Below are 24,509 nucleotides of genomic sequence, written 5' to 3' on the forward strand. Positions count from 1 at the left end.
TATAATTCAACCCAGAGGTGTCTCTCATGTTACCGCTACACCCTTCTTTTCTTGTGCAGACTTTTTCTTGGTATACCAGTATAAGTCAATGCCTAATACACATGTAATTGTGTTTTTCTTCTGGAGTGACCTCCTCAGAAATTAACACTATGTGGTATGAATGTTTTTTTTTTTCCAACTTATTTTTTTAACTTTTTGGAGTATACGTTGTGATGATCAAGCATTGTTTTACACCTGTTGCTTGCCTGGTTAGATTCTGGCTCCTGTATAACCCCTCATAAGATAAAACAGGTACCAAAGAATGAATAAATAAATGACCAAATTATTTTATCACTTTAGGCAGTACTGCACCTGGCATGCTGCAGCATATCCTTGTACCCTTAAGTGAATCATTCAAAAATTATGTTTCTCTCTTAAATGCTGCATTTGGTATGTTATTTTAATCATAATTTTATGGAGGAAGAAAGCGGCACGCTCGAGGTGGGAGTGCTGCTTAAGGAAATGAGTGAGCAGCTCAAGGTGCACACAGCATTAATTCAAAAATTGATGGCAGCTTCGAATGCCAGTATGGACCTTACAGCCAGTTTGGGGTTACCGCTAACTCAAGCAACCCCTTTGCCGCAACCAACAGCGTCTGCTCACAATGTCAACAACAGTGGCGTTCATGACAGTAATTTTAGGGGCAACAAAGAACTTACGGAGTCTAAACGCAGTGAATCCTGGAGAGAAAACCAGTATTCATTCAATTCCAATCTTCCCGTACCCAAAGCTACTATTCCCAGGTTGGAAGGGAATATGAGAGATTGGCTACGTATGTTCGAGGTCAAAATGTTTAAACTAAAAAGAACACAGATGGAGAATGGTTACCTACGTAAGAATATTGATTTAGGGATTGTACCCAAAGGACTTAGACTGTGGAGGTATCCCAATGGTAGCGAACACGATCCTGACATGCTTAAAGATTTGCACGAGTTATTCAATAAAACTGGGCTAGAAATTATGGAAATTATGATTGCCTACAACGATAAAAGATTGAACTTCTTTTAGTTGAATTGGATGATCTCAACAGTCTTATTAGTCAAGACCTACTCTTGACCAATATTATACCAATTACATCAATGTGATTAAAGAAGTGGAACACAGTTGCAATGTCATTTATGACAAAAAGCAAAAAGATCCAGAGGGATAAGAAAGTGTATGCATCGGGGCTGGTTTATCCTAAATCTAAACCAGTACATTGTGGCCATGACAACGGTAGACCGGAAGTTGGTAGGAACCGCATGGATGTGCTGGATGACATCACTTCCCCTCCACGTTTGGATGTTTATAGTGACCGACAAGAAAGTTCAGTGGAAGATGAGGGTCCCAGAGGATCCAAGCGGATAAGAGGGCAGCATACACATGAAGTAGAAGAAGAAGGTGAACATTTGGGGACACGACCGAGAAGGGAATTTGATCCCAACAAGAGGGTTTATTTTCCACAACAGCAGCAGCCAAAAAACGTGTGGGGCGCAAGTAGCCGTTGCGTCCCTCAAGAAGAGGTTTTGGTAAGTTATTTAATTACCAATTTAGCATTGATTCCAACACTACACCATCGGGAATATGAGTGACTTTGGCATGAGTGGGCATGTTGTTTCGCCTCTTGGGGCGACAGGGACTATTTTGGACAATCCCTTGAACATGGGTTCAGGGGAAGACGTTTCCTTTGATGCTCTCTACTTAGACAATAAGGCTCAAGGCGGTTTAGACAACTGCAGTATTTCTTTGACTTATACACACAATACTGGCTCACGCAATCGTTTTGTGATTTGTTTTCTAATGCCAGTGATGAGCAATGTTTGGCCACGGGCACACAGGTTTCTTACATATACGACTTTGACAATTATCATATTCAACTAACTAACAACGGATGTAATGAATGTGTAAGTGGCCCACATGAGCAATCCAAAGAAGTGAATGAGACCAATGTACTGTATGGTGAGAATCACGACATTATGGGGACTAGTACAACTGGCAGTTCATTGGGAATTTGTGACGGCACTCATTCATTGCTTGATGTATCAGTTTATAATATAGATGGGCATTTGTTGACAGCTGATGTTCAGATGTTTAATAATGAATGTGGTTTGAGTGCAACTGATCAAGTTTACAATATGGTGTCTGATAACCCCGTGGACTTACAAGACCATAGCATTCAAATGGATAATGAGGGGCGTAGTTTGTTTTGTAAGCCCAATGTTGTGATTAACAACAAAGGGGACTTTAAATTATACAACTACACTAGTCAACTGTTTGACGTAGAATGTGTGGATTTGTTTTCCAAAGGTTTTAGTTTTGTGCCATGCAGGAGGGGCAACTTAGTGAATACAATTCTAGATTTAAAATTATTTACTCGCAAATTGAATTTGGAAATTTTATACCAAGGTAATTCATGGGGCATTAATAACAATGGTGGTACATTGACAAAACCCAGTATTTATAATCCACCAATGCACGAGGGTGTTGCTATTTTTGAGAAAGTAACCGAAAATGACATCAGGAATGCCTTTATTGAATACAATAAGGCCAGCATTAACAATAAAAATCTGACCACTAAGGAAGAACTTTGTTTGAGTAATATATTGAAAGCTAAAAACATCAGAATTATGAAACCCGATAAGGAAGTGGGATAGTCATTGTGGACCACAATGATTATGTTTCATACATGAACACTTTACTATTGGGTAACACCTACAGAGAAGTTAGTAGGAATGAAATTAATATAGCGCATGGCAGAATAGATAATACTCTATTTGATATGCTTTTCCAAGGAGAGTTAGATGAGCAGGAGTGGCAATTCTTAAAGAATGAATACCCAGTTACAAGTGGGATTTTGGAATCCCCAAAATACATAAAGGCCTTGACAACCTGCAATTTAGACCTATAGTGGACGGAAAGCGGAGTAAAACACATTTTATTAGTCAATACCTAGATTATCATTTAAAACCGGGTATAAAGTTTTTTCCACACATATTGAAGGATTCATGGGACTTTTTGGGCAAAATTAGATCAATAGCATTTAATGAAGGTGACACATTCATTACTCTGGATGTGTGTAATCTTTTTACCGTCATTCCCCATGATAGAGGCTTGAGTGGTTGGAAGAACAACTATATTTTACAAAACTATATGATCAGAACAAAGTGAATGTGATAGTTAAGTTAATGGAAGTTGTCTTGAAAAATAATTTTATATTTTTTGAAGGGGCACATTATAAACAGATGAGTGGGGTTGCCATGGGGGCAGCCTGCGCCCCCAATTTTGCTAACTTTGTCCTAACATTTTGGGAAACCAACTACGTTTTTAATTCAGAATTTTTAAATATGTTCAATTTTACGGTCGGTTTTGGACGACCTATTTATTATTTGGAGAGGGACCAAGTCATTTTAAATAGTTTTTGGAATATATCAATAGTAGCGTCTGGTTCCTAAATTTTACATATGTTACCAGTCAAGAAAGTATTAGTTATTTGGACATTTGCTTGACATATGACAGAAGTAGGAAAAAGCTGGTTTCAATATATACAGGAAGTCCACCTTCTCAACCTCATATTTACATTATGACAGCTGGCACCCTCACCACCAAACGAACGCAGTGGTTAAGGGTCAGATGGTGAGGCGGCTAGAATGGTCAGTGAGGAGGTGGACTTTGAACGGAAGTCAATTTTATTGTCACTTTATTCTTGAATAGAGGCTACCCAAAAGATCTTTGTAAAAATATTGCCAAAGAGGTAACAGATAAAAGATGTAAAGGATTTTACAAAGCTTTATTGCATGCCAGTGAAGTTACATCAGTTGATAGTGTGGTTGGCGACCTTGTGGACATTAGGAAATTTGTTTGTAACAACATTCCCCTATATATCACTACTTATAATGATATAGCAATTAAAATTCAAAATATAGTGAACAAAAATTGGAATTTTATTAGCACAGACAAAACAATAGGGGAAAATTTTAAAGGGTGTGTAACTTATGTGTATAGAAAAGATACATCATTTAAGGAACTTTTGAAAATCTGAACGTTAAACCCAAGGATTTTTCCAATAAACCCAAGGGTAGTTTCAAGTGTGGTAGGTGTTCGACATGTAGGTACATGATAAACATAGATAGAGTGGTGACAGTTAACAATCAGAATATAAACATAGGTCAATACATCAATTGTTACACCACCAATATTGTATATATTGCAGTCTGCCAAAATTGTGAAAGTTTTATGTTGGCAAGGCAGTAGACACTTAAGAGACAGAGTCAAGGAACACTTACTGGACATTAGAAATCATAAAACAACTAACGCCTTAGCCAGACATATAAACCAACATGCAGACCATTCTTTTAAGTTTTTGGGGTAACACATTTGTACTTTGATGCACAGGGCAAAGTTACAAAATTTAACTTGGACATTTTAGAATTGAGGATGCAAATATACCTTAATGCTCATCAGTCCCCCGGACTTAATGAATATATCAGTATAAAACCTATTTTACGGTTTAATAACATAAAAGGTTACTGATTTCAGTAAATGCACAATATTTCTATATATATATATTTTTTATGTAAACAACCTGTGGTAATGCAATTTATAAATTATGAGCAGTTTGTAGTGTTTTTGTATTAGTTTAATTTTACACAACTTACATTAGGATTTATTATATTGTGAGCAGACAGACATATTATCATTGTATTTAATGAATAATGTAACAATGTATAATGTTTAATGTTTTATGCACTAAGCGCACGTTGTTTTTAGGCACATTTATAATTTTAATAATTTAGAGTAATTGTAGGATAGCATGAAGTTCTTTAATTGCTGCTGGTACGTATATGTGGGTATATAAATATGTAACAGTTTTTTGGCGGGAAGTTAATTGATTAATTGAGGCATTCACTGCAACCTTAGTCAGTATTTAAGAGCCTTTTGTATTGTTTTTATTGTTCTGAAGAAGTTCGGTGACACGAACGAAACCTAGGTCGACGTTTCTATTGGTTTTATGCTACAATAAACATCTTTTGCGTTTATGGACCTTGGATTCGCTTTTTTTGGCATACCAGCAGCTTTTTAGTGATACAGCAGTCCTACCGAGAACGCTGAGCTTTCTTCTGACACTTTACCTTTGCAAGTATAAGGAGATGAGGTGCATGGCAAAGATAGAGGTGGTGAATGCTAAGGATAAGGCATATGAAGAGTTGTATGAAAGGTTGGACACTAAAGAGGGAGAAAAGGACCTGTACTGATTGGCTAGACAGAGGGACCAAGCTAGGAAAGATGTGCAGCAGGTAAAGGTGATAAAGGATAGTGAGGGAAACATACTCACAACTGAGGAGAGTGTGTTGAGGAGATGGAAAGAGTACTTTGAGAGGTTGATGAATGAAGAGAATGAGAGGGAGAGAAGGTTGGATGATGTAGGGATAGTGAATCATGAAGTACAATGGATTAGCAAGGAGGAAGTAAGGATAGCTATGAAGAGAATGAAGAATGGAAAGGCTGTTGGCCCAGATGACATACCTGTGGAAGCATGGAGGTGTTTAGGTGAAATGGCAGTGGAGTTTTTAACCAGATTGTTTAATGAAATCTTGGAAAGTGAGAGGATGCCTGAGGAATGGATAAAAAGTGTTTTGGTACCGATTTTTAAAAATAAGGGTGATGTGCAGAGCTGTAGTAACTACAGAGAGATTAAATTGATCAGTCACAGCATGAAGTTATGGGAAAGAGTAGTGGAAGCAAGGTTAAGAAGGGACATGATGATTAGTGATCAGAAGTATGGTTTCATGCCGGGAAAGAGCACTACAGATGCGATCTTTGCTCTGAGAGTGTTGATGGAGAAGTACAGAGAATGTCAGAAGGAGTTGCATTGTGTTTTTGTAGACTTAGAGGAAAGCATATGACAGGGAGCCTAGAGAGGAGTTGTGGTATTGTATGAGGAAGTCAGGAGTGTCAGAAAAGTATGTAAGAGTGGTACAGGATATGTATGAGGGTAGTGTGACAGTGGTGAGGTCTGCGGTGGGAGTGACGGATGCATTTAAGGTGGAGGTGGGGTTACATCAAGTATCAGCTCTGAGCCCTTTCTTATTTGCAATGGTGATGGACAGGTTGACAGACGAGATAAGACAGAAGTCACATACACATATATGGGTCTGCTTCATATCGGCCCACAGTTCATCGACTGTCAAAACGGCAAGATGAAAGCGCTGTAATTTTACAAGCACAAACTCCAGGAACATCGTATATCCTCTCAAGGAAAGTAACCTCTGCCCCTTCTACCTGCCCTTCTCCCTCTGGATCTTCCACTGCCATCTCCAGCTGCTTAACTCATATACCCTTTGTTTCTTGTTCCCCCTCAAACAAAAATGTAAATTACTCTTTTCTTCTGACCGCCACCTTTCCAACATTATGGATATCTGTCTGTGTTCCCTCTGCTTGCGGTTCTCCTATTTCTTACTGTCTTCTCTATCACATTTTCTTTCCATTTACATAATAAACATGGTTGTTACCTGGATGTGGACATTGACATTGATGTAGCCATTGGCCATTGTGCTGACCTTCTTGTGCTCAATGGGTGTTGAATAGGTGCTACAGCCAGATATGAATTGCTACATTGCTTGGGTGAGCAATCATTTCTTGTCCACCCTTCTGTACCGTGCCTGTGATCCTTTCATGTCCATCAGATGTGGTGCTGTAGAACTACTTCAGCTATAATTCAACCCAGAGGTGTCTCTCATGTTACCGCTACACCCTTCTTTTCTTGTGCAGACTTTTTCTTGGTATACCAGTATAAGTCAATGCCTAATACACATGTAATTGTGTTTTTCTTCTGGAGTGACCTCTTCAGAAATTAACACTATGTGGTATGAATGTTTTTTTTTTCCAACTTATTTTTTTAACTTTTTGGAGTATATGTTGTGATGACCAAGCATTGTTTTATACCTGTTGCTTGCCTGGTTAGATTCTGGCTCCTGTATAACCCCTCATAAGATAAAACAGGTACCAAAGAATGAATAAATAAATGACCAAATTATTTTATCACTTTAGGCAGTACTGCACCTGGCATGCTGCAGCATATCCTTGTACCCTTAAGTGAATCATTCAAAAATTATGTCCAGTTTCTCTCTTGAATGCTGCATTTGATATGTTATTTTAATCAGCATACTTAACATTATAGTACCACCTTAAATTGGTTAGACTTCATCTCTAACGCTATACAGGTCTATGTACCCTGTTGAGTTACATTAAAACTCATTGCATGTAGGAATAACAGTACAAATCAACGAACTTATTAAATGACAATAGAAGAACATTTATTTCTAAAGTATTTTACAAAATTCAATTTAATTCAATAAAATTCATTTCAGATTATTACTAAACCATTAATAGAAGTTTATCAAATCAGTTGACAAGATCCAAAACAGAAAACATTTAACTCCTGCTTACCTGCAAGAAAAAACATTGCTATGTACACAGAAAGTAGATGTAGCCATATTTCCAATATTTATTCATTTTACATGAAAACTATTTTTAATTGAATTTTGGCTACAATATAAATTTCAGTAAGCTGTCTGTTTTTCTATCATATATGTGGATCTGAAAGTGACAAAAATCAATGCAGATCCACAGATACAGGCCGTGAAAGTGACAAATGTATATGGCATGTGCACTAGTGAAATACACCGATGAGCATGGCTTTCCATAGGTATATAAACAAAATAACATAGCAGAATTAATTCAAGTGTGCTAAATCCATCTTAGTGAAAAATCACCCCGCCAAAATCTCAAAATCACATCTGTTTATAAAGCTATCATGAAATCACCTGCATAGCATATCTTTTACTCTGTTTTTCAAACACAATTTTGGAATCACATGCAGCTGTTGGTTAACAGCAGTACAATCTGGATCATGAAGAATTTATAAACCTTTCTTTTTACTTCTTTCCCAGTTTCTGGCAATGCTGTGCTCATGCCATGAACCAGTCAATAACCACCAGTATATTCCTCTGGAAAGACTGGACGTCTAGTGTCAATGTGAGTCTTCCCCAATTCTGCAACCACAAATATATTTATTTTTATTTAATTGGTAAACAGGTATGTGGACTGTTCCATGGCCCCCTTATTTGTCACTGTGATGCTGCACCACTGGACCAGTAATCAAGGAGCTTCAATCCTCACCACTGGCAACAGTGGGGGATGTACACTGGGAGGAAACCAAGGTACATACACAGTATTACCAGATGCAGCACACTGCATCAAGTGCAGTTTCCCTTAAGAGCACACAGAGACCACAGTCAGTCCGAGGCTGGTTTCTCCCTCTTTCTCCAGATCTCCAATAAGACTCCCCACTGGCACAGCTATAGAGTTAAGATCTGACCTGAGTGGCCAAGCCAAGACCTCCAGCACCCTCTCTGTCCATCCCGTGCTTCGTGTCCCTGCCCAAGTAGCTGACATACATGCTCTTTGAGATTTGATTTACACACACACACACACACACACACACACACACACACACACACACACACACACACACACACACACACACACACGAGAAAGGCTGGCACAGATTTACTAGCTATGCCCTCTTTTGCACAGACTATAAGGTAGTTTTCACTGCCACCAGCCAGCTCCTTATCAGCTACTTTAAGACCCTTAACAAAGGGTGTCCAATCTTACTATGTAATGTTACTATTAATACAAATGGTAGTTTGACCAAGAGCAAGGCTATTAGGAGTGGCCCACAGTGTCACCAAATAAATATGCAACTAGTCTCAGAACTTAAATATCCCTACACAGATCAGCCACAATGAAAGGTTTAAATATATTTAATAATACATAATAAAAGAACAACATAATACTAAATATATATTTACAGTAACATCAGAGTTCAAATCACAGGAAATATTTACAACAACATTGCAGGACAGTCTCAAATAAATAAAGAAAAACATCTAAACTAAGCTTTGCTATATTCCTGACAATATCTAAGAGAATTACACACTTCCCTAGAAGTTTACTTTATCAGAGCAAGGCAGATGTGGTGAATGTTTTTTGATGTTTTCAGGTCCAAGACAGAATACAGAATGCTGTGTGTCTCTCTCTCTCTCTAAGAGAGTTCTCAAATTAATATCTCAGATATTCCTGCTGGGATAGCTGGCAGAATTACATAATTTCTTGTCATCTGACTCTATCCCATGTGAAGCCCCCACTGTTGGAAGCTAGCAGCATTTAGCATCTACTTGTAAAAATACATAAACAAGGGCTTTTCCTCAGATCTTTGGCACATGCTGGAAGTCAATAAAACAATAAAACACTTCCAAAATAATACAGCAAGCTTCCTAGTTTTAGACATCCTGTCTCTTGCTGTCATAAAGTAATTTAATTTTTGCTATTTTTGTGAAGTTTTGCTGGACTGAAGTTAACCTCCTGTTTTCCAGTTTCCTCTGTTAAAATATATGCATTTAAACAGTTACAATAGAGTATGTACGTTTGGGTCTACTTCTATATACTGAAATCTCACAAGTTTGAAGACCAGAACACCGAGCCCATAAACCCAAATAGGCACATTATCGAACTTATAGACGATCAAGTCCCATAATACCAAAAATTGAAACCACAATACCGTACCTACACTCCACCTATACAAAACACCAAACAAAACAAATAAACATAACTACAAAACACCATTATTAAACTTCAAACCACCACTTTGGCATTTATACACATCACCACAGTCAAGACACTGAAATTATACACTAAGCATAATATAAACACACTAAAAACATGTTCATCATACTTCTACAAAACTACCTCAAAACCTGGTCAATGCTGAACTAAAAGATAAAAGTATATTTCTTTGCTACACTTTAGCAAGGGGTCTGTGCCCCCCACACCCCCTGCAATTTAAATATACCAACTCCAAGATTGCACTACTTTGACAACAATGGTAAACTCACACCAATACATGTTCATTTATATAATCTGTTCTACATAAAACATACAGTTCAATCACTAGCACTTCCGCATCACTTCAAACCTGTACAACTCCATAAACTTCTACGCAACACATCTGTCTTAGAAAGTAACATCCATCAAACTTCTTTTATGTGGTTACTGTAAATTTGTAAAGGGATGGCGCACACTTACATCACTTACCATTTAACTACTACTTACATGCTAGTATTCTAAGATTTGACCTTACAAAGTTTCAGTAATATACTTCCTTCTGCTTATTGTCTCGAGCTTATGGCCCTCGAACTTACAGAATTTCAGGAAATAGAAGGTAACGCATACATTTCTGTTCTCTTCCAGCAAGGCACACTGTGGATACATCTTTAAGCTCAGTACTTTACAGAATACCTTTTTTAACAAACATGTCTGTACAAATAAGTTTGATATGCACATGACATACAGTTCTAATACATTTGTAACACAAGCATATTATATGAATCATGTTGATATCCAAAAATGGCATATAATTGTTTACAAAATTCCAGATAGCTGTGCTGGCAGTATCTCCTTTTGTCAACCACCCCCTTGAAGACTCAAGCTAGTTTTTTCAAGTGACCCTTGAGAAACATTGCTTGAGAGGGATGAGCCTATCTGGGAATATACTAACGCTTACTCTGTCTTGAGAGCTCATCTGTGTTAATTTCCAGATAGCTGTGCTGGCAGTATCTCCTTCTGTCAACCACCCCCTTTAAGACTCAAGCTAGTTTTTTCAAGTGACCCTTGAGAAACGTTGCTTGAGAGGGATGAGTCTATCTGGGAATATACTACTGTGTACTCTGTCTTGAGACCCCATCTGCGTTAAATTCCAGATAGCTGTGCTGGCAGTATCTCCTTTTGTCAACCACCCCCTTGAAGACTCAAGCTAGTTTGAAAAATGTTGCTTGAGAGGGATGAGCCTATCTGGGAATATACCACCGCATACCCTATCTTGAGATCCTATCTGTGTTGGTATTGGCAACCCCACTGCAGTGCTGAACTGTCATATTGTATGCCTGTAACCCTAGGCCCCACCTTAGTAGTTTGGCATTTTGCTGGCTGGCTCAAGATTGCCATTTTAAGGGATTGTGGTCTGTAACTACCATGGATTTCCTTCCATACAGATAAGGCTGAAGTTTCTGCTGTGCCCACACTGTGGCTAGGCATTCTTCTTCTACAGCTGCATAGCATTCCTCCCTGGGTTGGAGCCTACAGCTGAGATATACCACTAGGTGGTATTGTCTCTCTGAGTAAACCTGGCTGAGTACAGCCCCCACCCCATGGTTTGAAGCATCCACCTGCACAACAAATGCTTTGCTGTAATCTGGACTGGCTAACACAGGGGGTTGTCCCAAAGCTCCTAAAGCTTCTGGAATGCCTGCTCACATGCTAGGGTCCACACTACCTTATCTGGCCTGTTTTTCCTTCTCATATCAGTGAGGGGAGCAGCTATGGTACTATAATTGTGGACAAACTTTCTGTAGTACCCTGCTGTCCCTAAAAATGCCCTCACCTGCTTTTTGGTAATGGGGCAGGCCATGCCTGAATGGCTTCCACTTTGGCAGGTTCTGTTCTGGTCTTACCACTCCCCTCTCTATGTCTCAGGTAGGAGACCTCTGCCATACCCACCTGACACTTACTGGGCTTAATGGTCAACCCTGCCCTCTGTAGTCTACCCAGCACCTCCCTGACATGCTGTAGGTGCTCTTGACAGGAATGGCTGTAGATGGCAATATCATCATTCAAAATCACAGGAAATATTTAAAACAACATTGCAGGACAGTCTCAAATAAATAAAGGAAAATATGTAAACTAAGATTTGTTATATTCTTGATTATGTCTAAGAGAATTATACTATTCTCTGGAAACTTACTTCATTAGAGCAAGGTAGATGTGATGAATGGTTCTTGATGTTACCAGGTCCAAGAATGCTGTGTCTCTCTAAGAGAATTCTCAGATTAATATCTCAAATATTACTGCTGGGATAGCTAGCAGAATGACATAATTTCTTGTCATCTGACTCTATCCCAGGTGAATCCTCCACTGGTGGAAGGAAGCAGTATTTAGCATCTACCTGTAAAAATACACAAACAAGGGCATTTCCTCAGATCTTTGGCACATGCTGGAAGTCAATAAAACAATAAAACACTTTCAAGACAATACAGCAAGTTCCCATGTTTTAGACATCCCTTCTCTTGCTGTCATAAAGTAATTTAATTTCAGATCTTTTTCTGAAGTTTTTTCTGGACTGAAGTTATCCTCCTGTGTTCCAGTTTCCACTGTTAAAATATATACATTTAAACAGTTACAGTGGTGTATGTACATTTCTGTTCTCTTCCAGCAGGGCACACTGTGGGTATATCTTTAAGCTCAGTACTTTACAAAATACCTTTTTTAACACACGTGTCTGTACAAACAAGTTTGATATACACATGACATACAGTTCTAATACAGTTGTAACTCAAGCATCTTATATGAATCATGTTGATATCCAGAAATGACATATAATTGTTTACAAAATTCCAGATAGCTGTGCTGGCAGTATCTCTTTGTCACAGTCACAACCTGAACCACTATGCAAATACTTGCAAGGTAGATTGCATTAACACGTTTATATATTGTAAACAAAAACACATTAAACACTGGAGCATTTCTCCCCGGGCCTCCGCTGAAAACAGGCTCTGTGGAACCTAGTCAGACATTCCCGGTCAACAAATGTTAAATAAAAAAAATAAATAAAATAAATTAAATATACATAGAAACATGTACTTACAATTTTAGCTAACTGGGTAAGCTCAGTTGATAAAAATTTCATTTTTCAAGGATAACTGGCTACACTGTTTGGTTAACTGACCTGCTCAGAGTCATACAGAAGGCAAGTGGAAGCTGTGGAAATCAAACCCTGGACAATTGGACATTGGGAATCAGATAAACAGCTCATAGCCTTAATCATCTGTGCTAGCTGCCAAACTTTTTTAATCACTCTTTACCCTCATTGCCTAATGGCCATCAGCCACCTCCCAGCCAATAGGCCATTTCTTCCCCATCATCAGAGAGGGCTTACCAGGAGGAACTGTCATTTAGATTGCCTTTGAGGTTATTCAAGGGTCTTCTTCTTTGGTATACTGCCCCCACAAGTACCCTACTTGTAGCTCTAGACAGTGAAGTTCAATGGGCTGTCCATGCTGGTAAACTCTCACTTCTGCATGATACGTTGATAGCAAGCAGTCTCACTCCCCTTCCCTTATTCACAGGAAGTGGATTCCTCAGTCTCATATAGAAAAATTGCATTTCCTGATTTGTTATTGAGCAATAATTAATGCCCACACACACCAAAAGATGTGAGTGGGCCATGCCCATTCACTCTTCTCTCTGCCAGCTGGCTCATTCATTGGCAGAGCCTCTAATCAAATCCCCATCCTCTGTGTTGAAGTAAGGAGCCATGGAACTAGGCTGCTAATTGCTATATCTGGGTTTTATAAATGGATACTTTGTATTTATATATCATCTTATGAAATTCCTAATAGTCACTAAAATATTGCTTAAACATTTACATATTTTATTTATTTTTATTATTTATTACATTTTTTGACTGGGTATGTCAGACTGGGCCAGAGGCCTGTTTTCAGTGGACACCTGGGTCGAAAAGCTCCACAGTAATACAAACAACAAACAAAACATGTAAAGCGAATAAATAATCCTGTCGAGTAAAGCACTTTTGGATAGTGAAACCACAATGTAGACAAAATAACAATTCCAAAAGTGCACCAACACGCTGTGAATAATCCAATGAAGCTGTTCTAGTAAAATTCTTTAATGGAACAAACAATCAAAAGTAGTAAGCGCTTTCACGTCCTTGCGACGCTTCTTCAGACTTCAATGGTGCTCCATAAAACCCATCTCTTAAATATATTCACAATTATCACATTTACATTGTTAATGTTTTAGTATCCCTGACTTAAAGTGCTAGTGCATATTAAGTTAAACCTGTAACAATTCTAACCACTAAAACAACTAAAAACAATACCTAAAACTGTGTTCAAGCCCATATAATGTCTGAGAACCTATGAAGATGTATAAATATATAAAAAAAACAAAATACAATCAGCGCTGAGAACACAATATATAAAAATATAAAATACATATTGTATAAAAAATATATAAAAACATGTATAAAAACCATAACATATAAAAGGTCTGTCTTGCTGGCATGGGCAAAACATACTTGTACATTGAAACGTATAATTATTCATGTGATTATCTATATATGTATATATCAATGTTTGAATGACCTAGCTGCTAAAAAAGGTCTCAGTGTTATTTTGTCATTTAATCCATATTTATGTGATTGTAGCCTAAGAATCCATTTGCTTTCTATTTCCTCTGTATGATTTTTTATATCACCCAACCTACTAGTTCTTCTCACTAACTCTAATACTCTAAATCTAAAACTATGTGATGATCCATATTCCATAATATGACGTGCTAGGGCATTGGTGGCATTTTCCTTATTCACTGCGTATATGTGTTCTCTTATACGTTCACGGAGGGTTCTATTGGTCTTCCCTACATAATACTGATCACAAGTTTGGCATTCAGCTAAATACACTAGATCCTTGGTTCTGCAATCTGCATAGCCTTTAAACGTGTAGATATGACCTGTATGTGGATGTGTAAAGGCATTATTTTCTGCTATATATTTGCACTGATTGCATGTGCGACAGGCAAAAGTCCCTTTTTTTTGTGACTGTATGGACTTTTTGCCTGTTTGTTCATAGCACAATAGCCTTTTTAAAGACTTCATGTTTTTATAAGCTATATTAGGTTTCTCATCCACTAACATCTTTATCTTATCATCCATTAATAGTAGTTTCCAATTGTTCTCTATTATTCGCCTAACCTGCCCATTCCTATTCGTGAATGGAATAATCAATCTATTTTTCCTTTCCTTTCGTGAGTCTTTTGTACAGATATTATCATCAGCTTTTCTGTGAAAAAACGGCTTGTTTTTTTAACCCCTTAGACCTATTGTCTCCAGTAAAGGTTGGCTGACAGAGCCATTGTCCATATTCCTGGACAAACAATTTAAACCCATTGTCAACAGTGCAGACCATATATTAAAGGATACACAACAATTTTTGGAAAATTTAGCACTATCCAATAGCCACACACCCATTGGGGCAAATTACATCTTTGTAACATTAGATGTTAAATCATTGTTTACTTCCATACCAAATACTATTGGCGTAGAATATGTGAGACTTTATTTACTAGAAAAGGGGGTTACCAATACAAAGATTATACAATGGATGCTATTGTTAGATATGGTCTTAGAGAATAATGTTTTGCTATATGAAGATAGTTATTTTTTACAGAAAAAGGGAGTAGCAATGGGTACCCCTTGCGCTAATTCCTACGCCAATTTGGTGTTGGCTTATTGGGAAGGTGCCTATGTTTTTAACAATGTGATTTTTACTGAGTATATTAAATACTATGGTCGTTTTGTAGACGATGTGTTTTTCGTGTGGGGAGGGACTGAGAGAGAATTAGGTGAATTTGTAACATATCTCAATGGCACTACAGATTTCCTCGCTTTTGAAAGCACACATTCCTTAACTGTGATAGAATTTCTTGATGTCAAGTTAACTAAAGGGCCAAATGGAATAGACACTGAAATTTTTAGGAAGCTGAGCTGGAGGAATAACCTCCTGCATTGTAACAGCATGCATCCTAATCACATATATTCCAACATTGTGAAGAATCAGACACTTAGAGTATCAAAATTGACCACGCAAGACACTACTTTTAGAGAACAGCAAGTTGGATTAGTTAATAAATTCACCTCAAGAGGTTATAAAAAGGAGGATGTAAAAGATATTATAACATCATGTGACAAGTTAAGAGCATATAAAGGCAAGACGTTTTTTCACAGAAAAGCTGATGATAATATTTGTACAAAAGATTCACGAAAGGAAAGGAAAAATAGATTGATTATTCCATTCACGAAAAGGAATGGACAGGTTAGGCGAATAATAAAGAACAATTGGAAACTACTATTAATGGATGATAAGATAAAGATGTTAGTGGATGAGAAACCTAATATAGCTTATAAAAACATGAAGTCTTTAAAAAGGCTATTGTGCTATGAACAAACAGGCAAAAAGTCCATACAGTCACAAAAAAAAGGGACTTTTGCCTGTCGCACATGCAATCAGTGCAAATATATAGCAGAAAATAATGCCTTTACACATCCACATACAGGTCATATCTACATGTTTAAAGGCTATGCAGATTGCAGAACCAAGGATCTAGTGTATTTAGCTGAATGCCAAACTTGTGATCAGTATTATGTAGGGAAGACCAATAGAACCCTCCGTGAACGTATAAGAGAACACATATACGCAGTGAATAAGGAAAATGCCACCAATGCCCTAGCACGTCATATTATGGAATATGGATCATCACATAGTTTTAGATTTAGAGTATTAGAGTTAGTGAGAAGAACTAGTAGGTTGGGTGATATAAAAAATCATACAGAGGAAATAGAAAGCAAATGGATTCTTAGGCTACAATCACATAAATATGGATTAAATGACAAAATAACACTGAGACCTTTTTTAGCAGCTAGGTCATTTAAACATTGACATATACATATGTAGATAATCACATGAATAATTGTACGTTTCAATGTACAAGTATGTTTTGTCCATGCTAGCAAGACAGACTTTTTATATGTTATGGTTTTTTATACATGTTTTTACATTTTTTATATAATATGTATTTTATATTTTTTATACATTGTGTTTTCAGCGCTGATTATATTTTGATTTTTTTATATATTTATACACCTTCATAGGTTCTCAGACATCATATGGGCTTGAACACAGTTCTAGGTATTGTTTTATTTGTTTTAGTGGTTAGAATTTTTACAGGTTTAACTTAATATGCACTAGCACTTTAAGTCAGGGACACTAAAACATTAACGATGTAAATGTGATAATTGTGAATGTATTTAAGAGATGGGTTTTATGGAGCACCATTGAAGTCTGAAGAAGCGTCGCTTACTACTTTTGATTGTTTGTTCCATTAAAGAATTTTACTAGAACAGCTTCATTGGATTATTCACAGCGTGTTGGTGCACTTTTGGAATTGTTATTTTGTTAACAAACAAAACATAGTAACAGCAAACATTAGTACAATCAAATTATTTTACAGCATCAAGAGACATATTTTTAGGGACACATCTCTATGAGAAAGTGGCAGGCCAGTGGTGAGTGAGATCCTATTGAAATTCCAAGGAATAGAACTGCAATCCTTGGAGCAATGAGTCAGAATGTGTGTGAATATGGGAAATGTATAATAAATTGAAGTATGTGGTACCCCTACTCAGAAATACAGAGATATTGGAACTAGTATTCATAAGCAGCAAGGCTGTAGTGTTATGAGGAGCTTCAACATTTGCTGTATTTCTTGCTTGATCACTGTGTGTGTGTGTGTGTGTGTGTGTGTGTGTGTGTGTGTGTGTGTGTGTGTGTGTGTGTGTGTGTGTGTGTGTGTGTGTGTGTGTGTGTCTGTGTGTATGTGTGTGTGTGTGTGTGTGTGTGTGTGTGTGTGTGTGTGTGTGTGTGTGTGTATGTGTGTCTGTGTAGGTGTGGGTGTGTGTGTGGGTGTGTGTGTCTGATAAGGGACCCAGTTAAATTTCTGAGGCTGAACTTTATTATACTGCACCTCCCCACTAACACATTGTGTGTGTGTGTGTGTGTGTGTGTGTCTGATAAGGGACCCAGTTAAATGTCTGTGGCTGAACTTTATTATACTACACCTCCCAACTAACACATTTTCTAGGTCAATTATGTATAAGACATGAACAAACGCAATTCACAACCAAGAACGTTTAAGAAGAAGTTCAGATTAAAGACTTAAATTAAATGGTATATTGTAATCAGAGTAATATGCATTTATTTGTTACAGATATAGTTTTTTGCTGCTATGCTCTGGTCTGGCTTATTGACAGCAAATCAGAAAAAAAATGTTATCAGCTATTTCATAGGCTACAGTAACATTCACACTTATGATTTTACATTTGTGGATTATACTTCATTCACACTGTCTGTCTGACCAACTCATCTAGCTAAGCCTTCCATGAATAAGTATTGCATAGTGTTGTTATATTTATTTTATGTAGGGTATTCATGATTTATTTATTTCTGGATGAAAACATGCTTTGGCATTTGATAAGAAATATCAAATAATTACTTACGCTTGTGGTCATTTTAGTTTAATATGTTTTTTTTTTTTTACCATGAATGGGATGTTAGATGAAATTGGTTGATGAATTATATCTCAACCAACTTTATCTTCAATCTTTTGTTATAGAAATTTATAAATATATATATATATGTGTGTATATATATATATATATATATATATATATGTGTGTGTGTGTGTGTGTGTGTGTGTGTGTGTGTGTGTGAATATAGAGAGAGAGAGAGATAAAGAAATATTGATATATACATGTGTGTACATGTGTGTGCGTTTATATATATATATATATATATATATATATATATATATATATATATATATATACACATATTCCTGTATGTGTGTGTGTATTATATTTCATTTCAATAGTAGACACAGAAAAATAAGTTTTCCAAAACTCATGATAGATTCAAAGGTTCATAGGAGATTACTAAGCTAATGGCTCAAGAGTCCTTATATGCTTAACCAGTATTACCTGGATTTACCAAGATTTTCAATATCTAAGGGCTAGAAGATTGCTTAAGTTTTTACTTATGCCTTTTCAGGATTTACAGACTGCTCCTGTCTATAAGGGACATAGACGCCACTCCAAGAGTGAACTTACGATTTCCCCATCCACTGATCCAAATTGTATTTGGAGGGGGTCAGGGAAGGGGTCTGCTTTACATGGATAAGTAGCCTGTTTCAGAGAATAGTTAATGTCTGAGACACATATCTCTCCCTCCAGCATGTTTTATTTAAGTCACAAGCCAAGTTTAGATACTTGGATCATGTAATCCCCATGTTTCTTTTTTTGTTTTGTGAATGTGTAACAGTTCCGTCAGGACTGGATTTGAGAATGCCTTGTAGGTTAGGCATAGATCACCTCTTAATAGTTGGCATGAGACAGAGTAAAGGGACAGGGCTTTTAGTTGATCCATATAGGACATGTTGTTTACACCATGTATTTTTTTTTGTAGCAGATACCTGGTTAGTTACATGCTGAAAGGTGCATTATACTCGGTTATTGGGATGATGAGGGCTGTGTACAGTGAGACTATAACCTCTGATCTGGATTTCATGCCATTACTTATAAACTGTAACCACAGAGAAGGACTTTCTCACCACTGTGGACACATGGTGGTCAAAGTTAAGGTACCTATTTATCTGTGCACCTAGATCTCTCACCATTGGGTCCATTCTTAGTGGTGAGCTATTAATGCTGTAATTTGCAGGGGTATTTGACTTCCCAAAGGGTATAATTATGCATTTCTTTGTCAAACACCTTAGCCAGGTCAAGTAGTCAGTATGTACTTTTTTACCCTCATCCATGGCCTTGGTGACTTTCTCAAAGAGGTCCACCAGATTGAGCAGGAATGATCTGCTTTTGGCAAAGTTGAAATGGGTTGGGTCCAATCTTTGGAGATTTCCTATATCATTGTTTATCAGGGACATGATTATTCTTTCCATGGCCTTGTATATGAGACAAGTTAAACTTAGGGGGTTGTGATGTCCTGGGTCTGTTGATTATCCCCCTTTATGCAGAGGAATGACCATTGCTATCTTCCATTCCTCAGGAGAAAAGCTTGTCTGGAAGCTGTGGTTAAATTGACCTCCTGCTGGGACTGATAAGTCATGTTTCAATTTATTTAACAGACATCCTGGGATGTTGTTGGGACACATTGAGGCCGTATGTTTACCTTTAGAGATGCAGTTACGACCAGTTCGTTTGTGATAACTGGTAGATGAATGGTGGAGGGTAATTCCTGGGTGGTAACATTTGAGCTGAATTTATCAGCCAGCAGATCTGCTATATCTTCTGGCTCAGTATAGGTGGTGCTGTCTACAACTAACTCTGTAAATTGGGGGGGTGTTGCAGATTGTGGGCATAACTGAAAAATGCCTTATGGTTATCCTTTACTTGGGTGGCTACCTTTGCCTAGAAGTTGGCTTTTGATGGCTTGATTAGTCCCCTGAGTTGCTTATTTAGACTGACAAGAGAATTGTTGCCCTGTTATGCATGGGTATATTCATAAGGGATGTGAACATATGCTATTTTTCACAAAACAGGAAAAGCATTTAATGAAATGCATTCTTTAATCTAGTATTTACGGCTTTGAAATAACAGCATAAGACAGCCTCCTTTCTATTCAGCAGAGTGCACACAATGAGTGTCTCAAATTTGCCTCCAAAATAGCCAAGGATCATAGATATTTATCTTTAGCAACTATGCAGAACAAGTTGTAGTAGTTCCACACATGGAAAAGACTTTCAACAGCTTCACACACAGGAAACCCAAACTCCACAGGTAAAACAGCATTCATCCCATGTTTCTTTACAGGATGGTAGTTCCACTCTTCTGGAAACATCTTCTTCAGTTTGAAAAGTGCTGTGGATTTCTCTCCAGAAAGTTCTATGATTAGAAGAAGTACATCTTCCTAATTCTATTGAGCTCCAGTCTAAATTACAGCAAGTTTTTATATGACATAAGTTCCCAGTTACTGCCTGTATAGTTTCCAACTATTGTCAACAACACATCTCTAGTCTACAACATGGGTTCAGTAATGGCTTTCTTACTTTCCTCTCTGCTCCTTTCAGTGGTTGATACTTGCAGTGTAACCACTATGTTACATGACAGTGCCCTCACTGCACAATCATTCATTGTTGCATTGAAACAAGGAGTCTAGGCCTGAATCTATGTCTATATTCAGATGATGTAAAATGATGTCAGCCTGGGCAGTGTAGTATTCTAAACTGGAATGGTTTAGTTACAAATAACACATGGCAAAGTATGTATTACTATCTGTCAGTCTGCAGACCCATCACAATTGTGTGTATTCTGTAGCAAAAAAAACACTCTTCCCTATAGATAGTAGTTATGAGTAGATAAGCCCATCAACTTAATAGCCCAAATTCTCACTCATTCTCCAAATATCATTGCTTAGCATTACTTATCTTCTGGCTAATTACCAAAATAGGTATCCACTTCTTTCAATGGCTGTTGCCAGTGTTGTTCCTAGGCCTACTTCAGAGGAATCCTTAAACACTCTGAAATAATTAAAGAAGTACTGGACTAATTGAATGGATTCAAAACAAAATAATTTTTTTTATTTCTTTAATGCCTGGTCTTCTCTTCTGTTGATTTCTTTTTTCTCTTGGTTAAATCAGTCAAAGTGCATGTTATAATGGTGAAATTTGGTATAAATTTGCAGTTGTAAGTGTACAGCCACAGAAATCCTGTGAGTTACCTTTTTTTTGCAGGTATAGGTCAATCTAATATGGCCGCTATGTTTTTACTTTCTAGAATTTTGCTATTCCCCTTACTATCATATAGCCCAGATATACTACTCAGTTTTTTAAATTTATTACAAAATCTTATAATCCCTGTGATGATGTGTGGTAAAGTGGAGATTTGTAAAGAATTATATGTCATTTGTATATCAAACTGATTTGAACAGCTGCTTTTGTTGAAAATGTATTTGCAAAGCTGCATTTGTTAAAAATGTACCAACAGTGGGTCCTGCTGAACAGAAAGGAAATACACTTGTATGTCAGACTGTATTGTAGCTGTTGAAATGAATATATTGTAACAGAGCATACTGAAAGAGAAGAGGGCAATCTCAGTGCAGCAAACTTTGAAAAATAGTCTGAGATTAAATTACCTGGTTTAGGCCATAAAGATTGTATCTTACAGTTCTGATTGCAGCCAGAGACAAAATGTCTGTGAAAACCAGGACTAGGAATCCTACTTTGCTGTCCTTAGGGGTGAACTAATTGCTATCCTGGAAGGGTGGAAATTTTTGAAATGGTTTTATAGCTTCCACATCTTAGCGAAGCTCTATGTGTGTGTATGATGACACCTATGTGCTAGATTTTAGTTCAGTTTCTAGTAAAGGGGGCAGTGTGGGAACCAGAGGTCAAGTGACCAGATGTATATGATGTCATTCTTTAATCCAGCACTGAAATGATCTTTTAATACTAGATGAGACAGATGTCTAAAGGCAGTCAGTTTGTGAAACCTGACAAGAAGGAAGACCTCTCACCCACTTCATCGTGCCTTGCTCTAGTAAGTGAACAGTAATTCTTTAGATCAGTCAGGATAATATAGTGAGATTAGTTAAGTATTGTTTTTCTGTATCTGTATGAATCTTTCCATCTGTGTTATTTCTAATATTTCCTGTGTCTGAAACTGATCCGTGGTGGTGGTGCTGTGGTAGCGTTGTCGCTGTCTGGTTCGATTCTCAGCTAGAGAGTCTTCTGCATGGAGACAAGTGTGAATGGGCGTACCTTCATTGAAGGTTGTGCATCAGGGCTGGTAACTTGGCATGTAAAAATCAACTACCAATCATTAGCGGACCGGAGTTCCGCTGTGGCAACCCCTAACCGGGAAAAGCCGAAAGACACAACAACAACCTGTGTCTGAAACTCTGGTGTTTAATGTAAATAGATATTTAGTATTTTAATGTTCTTTTAGTAGTTATTATTACATATATTTAAACTTTTTATTGTAGCTGGTCTTTTAGAGAATATTTTAACATTTGAGAGTACTTAAATTTATTTTGTGACACTTGGCCACTCCTGGAAGCCTTGCTGCTTTGGTCAAACACTGTCATTTATATTAGTATTCATTTTACTCACTATAATTGGATAACCTGGTAAGAGCCTTAGAGTAGCTGGCTTTGGAGTGTTCTGGTGGCAGTACCTACCTTATAGTGTGGGCATATGGGGCATACCTGGTGAATCTGTGTCAGCCTTTCCCAGGTGTGTGTGTGTGTGTGTGTGTGTGTGTGTGTGTGTGTGTGTGTGTGTGTGTGTGAAAATCAAATCCCAGACAATGTGCGTGTCAGCTACTTGGAGCAGAGACACAGAGCACTGATTTCACAGAGAGGGTGGTGGCAGACTTGGCTTGGAATGACTTAATTCTACAGCTGTGTCAGTGGGGAATCTTATTTGTGGCCTGGAGAGAGAGGGAGAAACCCAGCCCCAAGACTGAGTGTGTTCCCTGTGTGCTGTAAAGGAGATTGTGCTTGATATAGAGAGCTGCATCTAGATAAACTGTGTTTATCAATTTTTGTTCCAAGTGGACATCCCTCACCAGTGTCTGTGGTGAGGATTGAAACTCCTTGATCACTGGCCCAGAGGCGGGGCATCACAGTCCCAACAGGTTTGGAAACCATAACAACAAGGCTATTCCACTCCTTCCATGATTTTTCTATGATCTAGAGCCTAAGCACCTTGCTTTCCATTGGAATTCTGGTATATTATTTGCACAGTTTTTCAAACCATTTCACTAACCCATCTCTTTGAGGGTGGTATACAGAGGTTCTTACTACAGCGGTACATATATATGTATATTACATAAAGAATTGTCATAGTTTATGCATTACTCTGGACATGAACATCCAGATCATGTCTATAGTAATGCATAAGCTATACAAGTCCCTTGATCTGTAAGGAATTTATGAGGAATTGCAACCATACAAATCAGCAGCAGCACCAGTTATTTTGTACAACCTTAACATTTAGTTATTTTAGGGGAAACTACTTCTAGTAAACTGCCATAATCAATGGTTTCTAATATGTACTAATAACCCATACCTGACTTCACATGGTGAACCACCAGATTCATACCTATTCACTCAACTGAGACTTTTGTGACAGATGATGGTATCAAAGAAATATTCAACTCTGGGTTAGAAGCTACCTTTTGTAATTCTGTCTGTAAATTCTAACTAAAATCCTAAGCCTTTGTTTTATCCATGCCTAAATATTTACCTAAAATGTGTCTAACACTCAAATTTATTATGAGAGGTCTAAAAGGTTTTAATATTAGTAACTGGCTTAATATCTGTTCTCTCCTTTAGATACTCCATAAAGCCTTTATTTTTTTAGTTCAAATATGTTTATGGTTATGAATTAGCACTGTTCTGATTTAATGTCCATCCATAATTCTCTCTATGTTTACTCTAGCCCTATTTAGAAAACTGTCTTCCCACTGGGCCTTTTTGAAATTGACAAGCCTCATGTGGAGATCATGTATACTCTTTTTCTTTAGTATATATATATTTGTTATGCAGGTAAACCAAATGGGTATAAATGTTCCTTCTCAGGGGCAAACTGTGAGTGCTGTTTTGTTAAGTGATTTGCTTAGTCACATAACAGGCAAATGGAGGTGGAAAGAATCAAACTGTGTACCCTGTGCTACAAGAAGCTGCTTGATAACAGCTCAAAGCCTGAATCCTCTGTGATTACTGCCAGAC

This window comes from Protopterus annectens, chromosome 8.part0 (genome assembly GCF_019279795.1).
Source record: "Protopterus annectens isolate FY-2018-M chromosome 8.part0, PAN1.0, whole genome shotgun sequence".
Classification (NCBI taxonomy): domain Eukaryota; kingdom Metazoa; phylum Chordata; order Ceratodontiformes; family Protopteridae; genus Protopterus; species Protopterus annectens.